This window comes from Pseudonaja textilis, chromosome 4, assembly GCF_049901715.1.
Source record: "Pseudonaja textilis isolate UNSWEBS1 chromosome 4, rPseTex1.2, whole genome shotgun sequence".
NCBI classification, from domain to species: domain Eukaryota; kingdom Metazoa; phylum Chordata; class Lepidosauria; order Squamata; family Elapidae; genus Pseudonaja; species Pseudonaja textilis.
In genome coordinates, this window is record NC_141993.1 from 54,041,194 (window position 1) to 54,057,137 (window position 15,944).

A 15,944-nucleotide genomic window follows, 5' to 3' on the forward strand; every position below is an offset into this window, starting at 1 on the left:
GGCGTGGCCAGTGCATGATGCATTCTGGCCCGCGGGCTGTGAGTTTGATACCCCTGATATAGACCTTCAGGGTATATTGAATGTCAAAAGATCTTCATGGGCTGTATGGTATGTACTGTATGAATGCATGTGATTTATAAGCCTTCATGTTTGTTGAAAAAAAGGACATTTAATGAGAGAAAGGACATAAGTCTGTACTGAATTTTGTTATGGATTCATTGCATTATTTACTTCTTCCCTAGAAAATATTTTTTAGAAAATTTACTGATTTAAGATCAGTGCTTTTCATCTAAAAATCAGCAAACATTGCATCTATGTGTGACTCAAACTGATCTAACCTATTAGCTTTCAGTGAGTTTCTAGAGATAGCTTTGAATTTATGCCAGTATTATAGTCTTGATTCTGTTAGAATAATCTGTGGAGATCTGTGGAACGTCATGCTTATTGGTCAGGGATTTGTGTACAACAGCCTGAGTTTTCCAGAGAAACTGTTCTGGGGACTCTATGTTCTGATACATTGATACTCCTTTACCCATCCTTGACTTTATCTATAATAAACAATAAACATAAAACTGTCTTCTATTATGGCATTCTCCCCCCCACCTTCCAGTGGAATCAATGCTCCAGAATTATGAGGAAACCCCTTTCTCGCAAAATAGAACAAAGCCTTTCTTGACAGCCTCCCTTAACTCTGTTGCTAAAACACATAATTGTACAGCAAGATCTGGGTAAATGGATGTTTTATAATGAATGCTTTAGAATTTCATTTCAAAGTGAATCTCTCAAATTAATCCACAAATATAGTTTGGGTTTGGATTTCACCTTTTTCTGAATTTGTTATAAAAGCAATTATCTCACTTCTGGTTTGGGCTTCTTCAGCGACGGACCAAAATCGCGATCGTGCATGGTTTTGATCTGTGCTCACCGCTAGAGTGCCCCGAGCCACCTGGATTTGGGGCTGAAGCCACCCAGTAGAGGTGGTGAAGAAGGGGGAGCCGTCAGCAGGGTTGAGGAGAGCCGCATCTCTCCTCCTCAGCTGGCCATTACTCCTTTTCCCAAAGGTGGTTGCAGTGGTGGTCAGAAATGGCCACCTGAAAGAAGAACCTGACTGGACAAGATTGTGCAGGACGAAGTTTAAAGGAGAAAGCTTGACTGAACAGGTTGAATGGAGAACATCTATTGAAGGTACTTGGAACCTGAATTTTAAAGACTAATACTATTCCTAAAAAAGATTTTAAGCTGTGAAAGAGAAAGGGAAAGGAAACGGAATCGGCTTTTTTTCCTCTCACATTGACAGTTTTAATTGACTTGGAACGTTAAGAAGAAGAGATTGGAATAAGAAATTGATACTAATCTACTGTGACATTAATAGTCTATTTCTAGCTGAAAATAAAGTGTCAAAGGGATAAAGATTCTCGGATAATTTAAAATTTTTCTTTAAAAAAAGAAAGAAAGCAGAGGAGAAAAAAAGGAAAAAAGAGGGTGGAATCTGGAAAATGGAGGAGACCACCTGGAACTTAAAAAAAAAAAAAGATAGTGGAATTTTAACAAGGCTTGCAAAAGATATATTGTAGCTGAAACTTTGTTACAAGATAACAAAGCCCCTGGAAAGAGAAAGTGAGAAAAGAAGCAAGAAACAGTTTTGGATAATTGGATGATTCCTGGAACTTTGGATGGAGGATCCTAATGAAACAAAGTAAAATCAATTGGGGGTTGTTTAAATTTTTTTAAAATGGCATCACTCCTTGAAGAGTTAAAAATGAGAGTTAAAGAACAAAAAGAAGAAGCACAAGAGGGAAGAGGATCTTTTGGCTTCGTATTTCTATTTTTAGAAATGGAGATCTTGAACTATGAAAAACAACAAGAAACGCTGGCAGAACAAGAAGGGCGGGACAACGAAGAAGCCATTTTTCATGACCAAGCGATTTTAAGCAGGGAAAAAAAGGGAAAGGGGGGAAAGGGAGTTAAAAACTTAAGCATTGAAGCAACAATCCCCCAAAAAGAGTAATTTGAAAAGTAATCATAATATCAGGAAGAAGCAGAAGGGAGGATCACAGAAGGGAGAATCAGATAGAAAAGGGAATAAAAAGGGGAGGGAGTAGAAGAGAGGGAAGAGGAAAAGGAAAAGAAGCTACAAAGGACAGAAACAAGATATAGAAGTACAGGAAAAGCGTACAAGAATTAAAGGTATAAACCTATTTAAAAGACACAGAGACAATGGTTAAAATTTAAGTTAAGGAGAGGATTCTGCAAGGGTGCATGGGATAGCATTGTTATATTAGAAATAGAAAAGGGTTAGAAAATAAGTTAGATGATTAAAGTGATAGAAAAATTTCTATCAATGTATAGTGGAATATTTGTTTGTAAAGAAAATAAGGTTCTCAATGATTTAAAAAGAAAGTTTAAAAAAAATGAAAAGAATCATGGAAGATTTTTATCAGTTGACAAGATGAACTTGAATAAGAATCATAACTTTATTGACTACTGTTAATAACTATTGTTTGGTTTTTTATTTAAAGACAGTAATAAGTAAAATATGAAATATAGATGATTACAGTGAAAGACAACTGATATTACTAGGTAATGTTTGTTAAAAGAAATAGAAATGTAAAAGATGGTTATTAATATTAATGGCAGAGCTGTACTTGAATAGAATAATTATTCCATTTACTATTGTTATACATATATACACAGATATATATATATATATATACATATATACTTTTTTCTTTTAAGAATTTAGTGTGTATTTTTAAGGGAATGTACCAAGCAGAATTCGATTGAAAATAGGTATGTGTTATAAAATAGAGGTTAGAAAATGAATGTTATAACTGTAAAGGTGTACCTTAAATTTTTAAACAAGCTTTGAAAAAAGATACAAAGGTGTTACACACCAGTCTAGTAATTACAGGGGAAAATTTGTTTTATGAGAAAAGATCATATGAAATTATAAACAGGACAGACAAAAGTATAAAAACATTGATTAGAAAGATTTTAAAAATTAGAAAAAGATATGTAATTGAATTAAGAAAGGAATGAGATAATTTAAAATAAGGCTATAGGAAGTAAAGAAAGGGAAAAGCTATTGAAAAAATTGCAAAAATAATTATAAGATATGGATTAGAATGTATAAAATAAATATATATTGAGTTTATGTCTGTATGAAGAAGTGATAACCCGGGGGCATGCTGTTCTCAAAAAAAGATATTGTATTTGTAGTTGTATGTTTTGTGAAAACTTAAATAAAACTTTTATTAAAAAAAGCAATTATCTATTACATAACAAAATATGTATTAGAACATGCATTTTATATAAAATATGATTCATAATCATGTTTTGTGAAGGAAGAAAATCTGCAACTGTGTACTTTGTGATAAAATACAAACTTTTGATTTATATGTGAATATTCATGTAGATTCTTCTTAAAATATACATTAATGTAAATATGTGATTATAAATACATGCAACATTTTCACAAACAGTTATCCATTTATCTCATTTATAAAGCTAGACATTTTCTGTCACTGAGTTGTCTTCCTTTTCAAGCAGAGGCAAGATATAAAACCCAACAAACCCAGTTAAGTCGTGGAAATCAGTTTGCTGGGTTAGTTCATTTTCAGGGGTAAGTCATTTACTAAATCTCTCTTTAGCTTCAATAATATTGAATATTGACATACAGTATTAAGCTTCAATAATATGCATCATGAAAAGGCCCTGGAGACATATTTTCCCTAATTCCATGTTCTCAAAGAGTTGAGTGCATGGAACATGCTGGTTTATCAATGGGAAAACTTACAACTGCTTCTAGTGTTGCTTTTCTTTTCATGAAATATTAGACTGAGCAATGAAGGAGATTTGTTTATCTGTCTACAGAAATATGCTTGAGATAATAAACAATCCATTTTTTTAGTTTAGCTGATACGTAGCTTAGTCAGGGTATATTGTTATAAGGACCCTCTAGCTCTGTAAGCAAAAAATGTTGTAACTTTTAGATTAAGTATTCTAATGTAAAGCTCATTATTGAGATTACTTCTGCAACTCTCCTTCCAAAAGTACTAACAACCAACTAACTAAAGGTTGTTTACCTTATGTTCTATATATAGAGAAATATTTTTGTGAAGCCACAATGCGGAATTGCACATATAGGAGTGACTATTGAAAATACAAAATTCAAACAGGAAATCAGAATTTGGAAGGAAAAGATCATTGACTATTTAGCACTGCTAATATTGAATAAAGAAACTGATATGAACTATTCAAGCAGTGTGAGATCTCTGTCTGAGGTCTCTGCCCTCATTTACTCTCTCTTGATTTCTCTGTGGATCTTCTTTGCTTGTTGCTTTATAATATTTTGTCTTTCCACCCACATGTCCCTATGGAGCATGGTGATACATGAAAAAAATAAAACAAATATGCTTGCTATTGCAATATCTTGTTATGAACCGGCTCCATCTTATCACTATTGCAGCATGAACTTTTCCACTTCACAGGAAAAGTGACTTTTCCTAAGAACAAAGAGAGTTCCTAAACATGACAGTGTCCTAGAAACACGACTATTTTCTGCATTAACAGTATAGGGAGGTGGTGATGAGAGAGTCTACATACAGATTAACCTCCGTCTGTTTGAATAAAAAGAGGGAAGGCCTTTGTTCAGCTCATTTTCTTAAGGGATCTTTTCTCTCTAGACCATTGGGTCAAACCATTACCCATCTCCTGCTTATACCCTAACATAGCTGACAGCAGGACTATCATTCAGGACCTGATGACATGATCTTGCTTGGTGGCATAAGCTTTACAAACAAGCATAAGCAACATGTAAACAATTCAGTTCAGAGGCAGACAACCTGAAGCTTGTTAAAAAGAAGTTGGAAATCCTACTCTGTGCTCGATCCTTAATATGGGTTGTTTATTAAAAATAAAGTGGTGGATGCTGGAAAGCATTGTAAAGCACCCCCACCCGCAAATCTGGTAATAATAAATGTACAAAAGGCGCAGTTTTGAATAAAAGCTCTGCTGTAGTCTGTGAGATGGATGCTGTGAACGAATAAAGCAACAGCCCCATGGAATGAAATGTGTGGGCATCCTAAATGGGGGAAATAGTTAGTGGCTCACTTTCTTAGCTCCCACCACTTAATATTACTTCAGTTCTGAAAATGAGTTGAAGTTCAGCCTGTTTCTCTGTCCTGAGGAACAGCTGCCTTTAAACTAGGCTGGCTATTTATGTATCACCAATGAAAAGGATAAAATAGGGCCCAAGTTTGAAACAATGCCATGAATGTATATGAATAGGGGCACATAGGAGGAGTGAGTCTGCTGAATCTACTGAATCTACTTCTCTTTCTTAATGCTTAAGCAAGTATTGAGAAAATTTTGGTCTACTGGCATGAAATAACCAATGGTAATTCCCAGTGCAAGCTGCCAGCTTCATTCCCTTGTTCCCAGGATGCCACCTCCTGGTCTCAAGTTCTGTACCAGATTGTCTCAAGGTGAGCACCACATCTTCACTAAGCTATATGGGCAGTGATTAGGGCTTGTCAGATGGTGGTCCCTGAGTACACTTTTGCACAAATTAAAATTTGATCCCTCTCACAGGGAAGAAGGCATGTAGAATTTGAAAGTGACTGAGATCCTCATTCTTCTGTACAATCAGGGACTTGGTAGGGAAGGCACCATCTATCCCCCACCTCGGCCAGTTCAGGATGAGATGACAAGAGAGGGAAAGAAAAGGAATTGTACTATTTATGCTTGGATTTTTAACCAAATTGTGCTTAACTATACAAACGTCTGCCTCTCAAATTTTGGGAGGAGATAAAAATGACAGAAAAAAATAGTATGCAGAGTTTAAAAATACCCTAAAAACACAAAACCAAATGCAAAAATATTAATGCATTGTGGAAAATAGCAATAGTACTTAGACTTATATACCGCCCCGTACTGCTTTACAGCAGGGTCCCCCAACCCATAGGCCAGGGCCTGTTTGCAATTGAACCACGCATGTGTAAGTGAGCATGCATGTGTGTGCAGCTCCACTTGCGTGACCTTCATTTGTGCTCACCCACCACTCGTACAGAACCACCCTCTCTCCCCCTCGCCACTGCCGGTCCGCAAGCTGGAAATGTCAGGGACCGTTGTTTTACAGCACTCTCTGGGAAGTTTACAATTTCAGCCTAACTATCTGGGTCCTCAATTTTCTGGCCTTGGGAGGATGGAAGTCAACTTTTAAAATATAACAAAATTCTAAACACTTATCATCAATCAGCTGGAAGCACAAACTGTCCAGCCTTTTCTAAAGGACAGTAGGGTCATGAATAAACTAACTTGATGAAACAGTATTCCAGAAGACAGGAGAGGTGACAGGCAAGGCACAACTCTGGGGTCCTCCAAAATTATAATGTTCAGTCATTGGGATTCAGAGCATGACCATCCTGGTTCAAGCAGAGGCAATTGGAGAAAGGTGATCCCATAAATAATCAGGCCCTGAGCAACAAACCTCTTTAAAGATGATAGCCAGTATTGGAAGCCAAGAGCAGCTTGCAAATTAGAGATGCTATGTGGGTATACCATGTTGTTACTTATAACTCCTCAAGCAATCTCCTTTTGCGACTAGTTGTATTTTCCAAGCAGTTTTCAGGGGCACCCATATGTAGAGTGCATTAGTAGTCCAAACAAAAAGGTACTAAGACTTTAGTGACTGTGAACAAGGACTATGTCTCCATTACAGCTATATATAGGTGACGGGAAAGGAGGCTTTTCCAAGGAATGAAATCAAATTTCTGTATTCCTTTGTGGAGATCTATAAATAAATTGGCAACATTTATTTAAATATATACATTTATATTCTTCTTTTCTAATGAAGAAAATTAGACACAAAGAAGTATCTTCCAATTACAAATTTACTTTTCTTCTTTTGGTAATCTGTCCAATCAGCAAAACCATGAATCATATATTCACTTTTTGTGCAAAAAACCTTAAATATCAGCAATAAACATAGATATTGTCTTTTCTCTGATTTAACAAAGTCAATTTAGCCATCTCAGGAAATTCTATCATCTTCACCAACCATTCTTCCATTATGGGTACTGCTGAATCTTTCCTTTTTGTGCATATATTGTTTCTCCAATTCCGTACTGAACTAAGAAATCCAAAAAAAAAAAAATGGTCTCAATTTCTGTGTATTTGAATCCAGAGTTCTATAGATATTACATGTCCATCAAACATGAGAAATTGTCCCTTCATTTTATAAAAATTCTCTGTAAAATCGTAACATAGCATAAATTTTAATCCTTTCAACCACATATTTCTCCACTGTTCAAACTGTATAACCAAAATCGTTATATCTCTTCACACATTTTTAACTTGTTCTTGTTTTAAATTTCAATAAAAGTTTGTACATTTTAGCAATTACACATTCATAATCTGTACACAGTTCAGTTTCAAACTTAGTCTTATAATATTCAAAACCATACATTATTTCATCTACTTTAAGTCTTTCTAATAATACAAACTATATCATTCTGCCACCAATTCTACTCTTGATTTTATTTTATATTCTCCATGACAAAATTTTAGTAACTCATAATAAGTTAGCTATTTGTGTTTTCCTATTATTTTTTGTCTATAAAATGCTTCTTGTGCTGAGAATGGAAAGGTGTTTTGGGACATATCCTGGCTTTGTATCTATTCCATATTTTCAAAATGGCACATATACAGTAAAATATTGATTTTTAAAATTTACATTAGCCTTAACCTTAACCACAAATACTCATGCCACCCAAATCTAAGGTCATTTTCTTATAACTCCAAGAGTTCTATTTATCAGCAGCATCCATCCTTTCTTACAAAATAAGCTACAAAATACAATTTCAAATCAGGAAAACCTAGTCCTCTTTTTTTTTGTATCTTATAACACCCTATATTTAACTCATGTTTTTTTTTCCTTTGACACATTTTGATATATCTTTCTGCCACTATTTAAATGATGGAGTTGTTAAAACAGGTATTATTTAAAAAAAAAAATCATTCTAGGCAAAACATTCATTTTTATAGCAGAAATTCTCCCCAGCAAAGCCAGTTGTAGATTGTCCTATCTTAATGTACAGTATTTTTTTAAACTTCATTCTATGTCTTAACATAGCTCTTTTGAAATAACATACAGTTCATGTTTGTCATAATGCTGCAAAGTTAGTTTATCTCAATCTTAAAACCTGCTTTGTTTATCAATTCTATGGATTACTTTTAACTTCTACATGATTTCCAAAGATGAGCATTCCACTTTAAAGTTATTGAAGGCTCAGACAGATGAAGCTCTCTGGCTTCTGATAAAAAGCCAAAATGGGAACTGGAAAATCTTCTCCCTTCATGAGCTTGCTCATACATTATGAACTATACTATTGGTGGGTTTCAAAGTAGTTTATTATTAGTTCAGTGGGCATGGTTTCGTGGGCGTGTGCTTTGCGCACATGCACACACTTTGCATGCACACACACACTTTGCATGCATGTGCATGCACCAAATGCACACTTTGCGCACACACAGAGGCTTTCCTACTCACCTCCTGCAATCCTGCACTCTCCCTGTGTCTTCAGCAGCTGATGCGTGGCAATCTGCTGTGCTGCGCAAAGCAGCTGCGCTTTAAAAGCAGGAAATAAAAGTCAGTATGGAGCCCAGAGAGAACTGGTTCGGTCTCCACTGACCTTTGGAGCTACTGGCTCAGCAGAACCAAGCCAAACTGGTAGCATCACACCTCTGAAATTATGATTCAATAAACTGAATATATATGTTGAGAGAGTTCACATATTACAACGGACAACATGCTTACAAACCAAACTCACTGGAAATAAACTGCTACTTAAGCAAGGAAATAAACTACAGACTTTTAACAATGAATATAACATGTGGAATTTAATATATTACAGAGAAACAGTGCTGAGTTTTCTCTTACTGTCACTTATGGAATAGTCCACCAGCCAGCAAACAGGTGTGTTTTTCCAAATTCCTTTTATCTCTGGGATAGGGCTGAGAAAGGGACAACTGGTTGCCTCTCCATCCCCCCATCCCTTTCCATCTTTTTCACCTCTGAATCTGAATGGCAGAATGGTCTTTTCCAGTCTTAGAAACCTAATTAGGTTTCTGTATACTAGGTCTCTAGTATATAGAATATAATGACTTGTAATTGATCTGGTGTTCAGCTCAGGAGCATTCTAGAACCCGGGGTGGTGGTGGTGTTCAATATTCCCTGGATTTTCTTCCTTGGAAAAATAAAAGAAGATTGAAACTGCTTGGGAAGAACAATGGAAAAGCCATTGCTGAGATTCCAACTATAAATCAGCATGCCTACAGTTGGAAATTTCCCAAGTTGTACTTCCAGCATTTCTGGAGGGCACCTTCATGGAAAAGGCTGGGATAAATTTTATTCAAAGGCCAATTGCTTTCATAATGTTGACTTTATACAGTAATACCCTATTCTCCCTGAATATGTGCTGTTATGACCATAATTACAGCAAAGGTGTTGCTTTATAGTTCAGTGTGTAAAAAATTTAGAGACACAAAGTGGCAGGCTGAGTGAGAGTACCAGTTTTGATTGTGAAGTGCTTTCAAAGGCCCCACTGGGAGTTAAGCTAATGGAAGACCAAAGCAGTAATAGGGTTCTGTCAAAAAGTGGTGGTTTTCTACTGTAGCCCTGAAAGACAACATCTCTGATAATTCAGATCACAGCAGAGAGCGAACCTTTTCTTCTCCATCACTTGGTGTTTTTAAAGCACCAGCTGAAGTGTCATTTGTAATTAGATGCTGAGCAAATGCTGTTTTTCTACAGTTGCCTAGAGACTGATATAAGACCCTTTGTGCATGTCCAACTACTTGTGTTGCTACCAAACTGAATCCTATTCGCTATTCCCATTAACACTCCAAAAAAGTTATACATACAGATGATTGAGGCAATTCAAACGGTTTACAGTGGTGCAATTGTTATCCAGATAATTACTTGGCATTTCAATATAAGCCCATACTTCTTAAGAATGTTGGATGCACTGGATTAAGTGTTGGGGAATGAAACCCATGCATGGGAACAGGATTAATTCTTACAATTTCCCCTTTTTGTCATGTTGAAAATTGAAAACTGAAAGAAACATTTTGAGAAATCTGGGGCTTCTATCCAAGACTTGTGGGGAGATTTAACTGCAGTCATGGATTTACAGGAGGTCCCTCACTTATATAAATATTCCTGAAATGTTTATGTTAAAAAGAAAAGGCCAACAAGGTGACTCATTCAGGTGCAAAACAGTTTCTGAACAGATGCAGACTTATGTTCCAACTCAGCATCAGATACAATATGCCATCTTAGTGCTCCTAAACAATATTCACAAAAAGAATTGTTTCAGTCCTTGCGTACTGAAAAACCTATGAAACCACTCATCAACTGGAGCAATGTGTGCAGGCACAGACAATGATGCGGATTTCTGTAACATAATATTCTCTAGAAACCCCCCAATCTGACTAGAGTTTATGAGAAATATAGTATCAATATAGAAAGCATTATTTTGGAAAGGAGTGCTATAAATATCTGAAGCAAATGGCAGCACCAAATTGACCTTCTACGAGTTCAAAAGCAAAGCAGGCTTGCATTGGAAACTACCAGGGGCATAGATTATTCTGGGAAATTAAATAAATTCCAAAGGAAAGTAATGGCAAACTAGTTCCATTCTACAGCCATAGCAACCATACGGAAGTGTCCATGAAGTCATCAGGCATTAAGCTGGACCTGAATGACATGCTCTATATTTTATAGATTTCTGAGACAGGAATTTCTTATAGTAGTGTTATGAGTCAGAAGCTTTATTTCTCTGGGGCTGCCCATAAGGTTTTATTTCTCTGGAGCCTTGTGATAGGAAAAGATGTATTTAGGTACTTGCAATCAGAATACACATTAGTCTTGAAGATGACGTAAATGAATTACAGTTGTGACTTTATCACACACATATATTGCGAAATGTGGAAGATGAAAGTAGAAGCTTGGCCTCCTTCCCTTTCCATTGGAACTATATCACTACAATTATATCACAAAGGAGACCGGCAATGGCTAAATCACCTCAGTCTGAATCACTGAATCAGCTGCTCATCCATCACAAAAGCAAGAATTTAAACCTGTAATATTGTTTATTGTCAGCAAAGAGCAAGTTCAAGTTTCATTTTAAGAATTGTACAGTGACTACTAGGCAACTAAGTGGCTGTAATCCTAAGTACATATTTTTGAAAGTATGTCATGGATGTCACAAATGTATACACACACAGAGAGACCCCAATCACATTCACAGATTTTAGACCAGAGCATAATGTAAAAGAAAACACTTAACACCAACTTACATTCAAACATTAAAACTTATGTAAATTAAAATGGCAGCAAGAAGTAAGATGCTGAACAATATTGTATCTCTTACTAGGACATAACACAATTTCAGAATAATGATAATTTTTCTGCTTTTGCTTTCTAAAGGATTACTGGATCTCAAAATGTCAAAAAGGACACTTTTGAAGGACTGATCTTTTTTATTATTGCATCAACTAACTCCAGTAAAGCACAACGTTATTGTAGTTAACTGTAATTACATTCCATAATCTATTAATACTTTTGTTTGGAATCTAATTTTCTGAAATATCAATTGTGCCAGATGAGAATGAAGCCATGCTGGACAGCTGAAATGGTCCCTGCTTGATCTGAGTACTTAGATGCCCTTTCGTCTTTAACAATTCCTGCTTGTCAGAATGGCCTTATTTGCAAAGTTAACCTGAGAAACTGTGGGGTACACTGTAGCTGGTATTATCTTGTTTTGGGGAAAGAGTCTGCTTACATTCTTAAATCAAAGAGCATATTTTTGTTGGGCTCCCAAAGCTTCTTCCTTAGGACTTAGCAATTGATTTGAGACAAGTAATTCAAGGAATATTTCACACTATTTTGAGGAACAAAAGATATAACTATCCTATTACTGTCCTGCTCTTAGTATCAGTAATGTAATAGCAGCACTATCATAATGTGTGAATACAGTTCCAGTGGGCACAGGGGAGTTTTTCTGTGACATTTTTGTAATTGTAGCAACTTTCTTGAATCCCATAAGACTCAACAGAATCTTGATCATAATTAGACTTAAGTAGAACATCCTTATAGTGCAGCTAATTTCATTTTATAAGGAAACTAAAAACCTACTCAAAATCCGCTTTCTTACAACATGAGTTATTTACCTTAATTTTGGCTTGTAATGTAAAAAATGATACTGTTCTCCTGTTCCTTCTTGTTCATTGTAATTAGATTCTTGTCCCTCACCCTTTATTTCATAACTTCATTCTTGGAAGTAGATCTGTTTTGTGTCCTGTTGAACTACTTTGGTTTAGATTTAAGGATCTATATGGTTTTTTTAAAAAAAATCTTATCCACGGCAACCACCAGGCTATACCTTTAAGGTATTCAAGTCTCATGTTGTTATACCGTACTTGGGAGTCAGATCATTTTTCCCAGTCTCCGCATACATGTTAAGCTTGGATTCTCACTTGTTATATTCTATCTAGCAAAGATACTTTTTATAGAATAGCACAGCACAGCACAGCACAGAACAGAATAGAATAGAACAGAACAGAATTCTTTATTGGCCAAGTGTGATTGGACGCACAAGGAATTTGTCTTGGTGCAAATGCTCTCAGTGTACATAAAAGAAAAGATACATTCGTCAAGAATCATCAGGTACAACACTTAATAATAGTCATAGGGTACAATAAGCAATCAAATCATACTAGGAAACAGTCAATATAAATTGTAAGGATACAAGTGACAATGTTAGTCATATAGTCACAAGTGGGAGGGGATGGGTGATAAGGAGTGATGAGAAGATTAATAGTAATAGTAGTGCAGACTTTGTAAATACTTGGACACTGTTGAGGGAATTCTTTGTTTAGCAAAGTGATGGCATTCAGGGAAAAACTGTCCTTGTGTCTAGTTGTTCTGGTGTGCAATGCTATATAGGATCGTTTTGAGGGTAGGAGTTGAAACAGTTTATGTTCAGGATGTGAGGGGTCTGTAAACATTTTCACAGCCCTCTTTTTGACTTGTGCAGTATATAGGTCCTCAACTGAAGGCAGGTTGATAGTTATTGTTTTTTTCTGCAGTCCTAATTATCCTCTGAAATCTGTGTCTGTTCTGTTGGGTTGCAGAACCAAACCAGACAGTTATAGAGGTGCAGATGACAGACTCAATAATTCCTCTGTTGGGCTGTATCAGCAGCTCCTTTATATTTTCAAATATTCATAATTTATTGTTTTCTATAAATTGCTGCTTTAGAATATACTTGTATATTGTGCATTTTTCTCTTCTAACATAGAAAAATAACCTATGTAGGAAATGAAAACTCCCAATGACATTTTGGGGACCACATGTGTTTTCTATGGAGATTCTCAATTATCCAGGTCATGGTTGTCCCAAAGGTGCATTTCAAAGAACAACTGGACTTTCTTGGTTCTCCACCCCAAAAAGGTTTCCCTTCTCATCCAAAAAGCTTCTTCATTTTAGTCTGCTTTTTATTCAAGAAAAAGCTTCTTAGATGACAAACAAAACATTTTCAAGAAGAAGCAAACCCCAAGAAAGTCCAGTTGCCTTTTGAAAAGCACCTTTGAGACAACCACATGTACTGTTGTTCATCAGAGAGATGAATCATCTTTCCTGTATATGTTCAAGGTAAAGCTTATCTTTTATTTTAGAACTGATCATGAACTCATCATTATTTTTTGTTACAGGGATGAAGACTGTAGGCTAGATATGCTCTTATCATAACCTACACTAATGTTATGTGCACAGTTGAAGATTGCTCCTTAGAGGCTCAAGTTTCATTTCTCCTGCTTCTGACTGGAAACAGTATTTCAATATGTGTGGTGTGTTATCTTTAACTGCTTATAACAAATTACATAATCCTGCAGTGAAGATAAGCCTTTAGCTTTTAAGCTTTTCTACATTGCGAAAAAATATAGTTTTAATAAAGTGGTTGCATTGTTGTAGTTTTGTATCCTGAAGTATATTAGCAAATGTAAATAGTATTTATATCTACTTTTTGAAGTTGCAACCCAAACCATGTTTGATGAGTAGTTAGCAGGAAGTCTCTTTAATGCCTACATTCTGCTGCCTCTGTCCCATTTGCTATAACTTTTGGAATCCCCACAACGTTTCTTGTTTCTATATACAGAAATAATTCTTTATAATCCACTTCAAACTTACTCCTGATTCATAGAGCTTGGAAATAGGGTCAGCAAATCTGACTTGGACTTTACCTGTCATTTTAATTTGTCCTACCTCAACTCTTCCATTTGAACTTACAATCAGCTTGTACATTTAAATGACCTATCTCAATATCTGTCTTTGTCTGTCTGACTTGTCTCAATGTCTGTCTGTGGGTCTGTCTGTCTATCTAATTTAAAAACTGTCTATTTCCCTAATTTCATTAACAACTGTATGGTATATATTACTGACTCTCTTCTGTCTACTCAAGCCTATACAGTGTGTGAAACTTGTCAACGGTACAGGTATTATCACTGTAGTTCTGGCTAACATTTTTGTCTGGACTCTGTTTTTTTTCCTACAAAGGAGAATGAGCAGCCAGGGTACTTCCTACCCAACTGAAAATAATGAAGCCCAAGGAGTTCCTTTAGAAACTAATGCATGGTGTACAGCATAACAGGAAGAGTAAAATAATTATTCTCTGATCAATGTCAAGAACGTAGTATTTGTGCTAACACTTACAGAGCTCAATAGTACAAAATGTCACATATGGAAAAAGAAAGTATAATACATTTCCCAACGTTAATGTAAAAATACTAGATAAAGACACGCTGGTTTAAAAGTGAATACAAAGTGAATAAGTTGTGAAAGAAAATGTCAGATCTGGTCAAACTGACTGGACAAGATTAGGTTAAGGAAGATCAAGTGTGATCTTATAAAACTGTATGAAGATAGAGGTAGGAATGTGTGAATCTGGTCCATTTCTTTTGCTTAGAAGGCAAATGTCTGCTTCATATTTAAAAAAAAAAAATAACCGGAAAGTTATGAGAATTTAAAAGTTTGAGCTCCATTGAGATGCATATGGGATAGTTTACTTCTGTGAATGTACAAAGTGGTTAACATTCTCTTTTTCCACAGCAGAAATACCCCAAGTGCTCACATCTATGTGCTGCTCTCCTGAAGGGTTTTCCGGTTCCCATAATGATGAATGGCCATATGATCAATTCAGGAAGTTTTGGAAGGCAAAAGCAGCCACAGTAGAATGTCCCATGCAGTTGAGCAATATGGATTGCTTTTGCCATTAAAATAAATGAAAAGCCAAGAATCTTAGCCACCTCTTAAATATGAAAAAATGAATCAGATTTCTCCCCCAACCAGAATAAATGTTAGACAGACTTTATTGCTGTGGGTGATCATGTTGCCATGGTTCTATGAGAATAGGAAACCCTATTCCAGAAAGATTCATGTGGAAGTTCAATTACTCTACATCCCTCATAATACTAGAAATAAAAAGACAGGGAATATTTCACCTTCCTGTAAAGAAATGGATGAGTTGATGATATGCATGCACTGATTTTCTTTTGTCTATTACTCTCTCAAATTTGAAAACTTTACTTAAAAGATAAATTAATAATACTCCTTATATACCATAGATATTCTTCTACAAAATACTAAACTACCCCTCCCATTTTACCAACGTTCATGTAACATAAATTTACATTACATTGTTGAGGTATTCTGTAACTATGTCTGTCTCATAGATTTAAATAAAATAAGAGTATTTTTCATACACAGAAGTACCACTGAACAGTGAAAGCTGTCAATCATGCACATTCATATGCAGAAGAAATATTGAAATATGGTAGAATCAGCTAAACTATAAGATATCTTAGCATATATTATAATAAAAAAT

General features: G+C 35.5%; 1 long non-coding RNA gene across 1 annotated transcript; it reads left to right on the forward strand.

Moving 5' to 3' along the window:
* The first annotated feature begins 1,490 nt into the window (after nt 1-1,490).
* LOC148125840 (uncharacterized) lies at nt 1,491-13,950 on the forward strand. Its single transcript, XR_015743547.1, has 3 exons — nt 1,491-2,187; nt 3,550-3,622; nt 13,777-13,950. It is a non-coding gene; the product is annotated as an uncharacterized LOC148125840 (long non-coding RNA).
* The last annotated feature ends 1,994 nt before the right edge of the window (nt 13,951-15,944 follow it).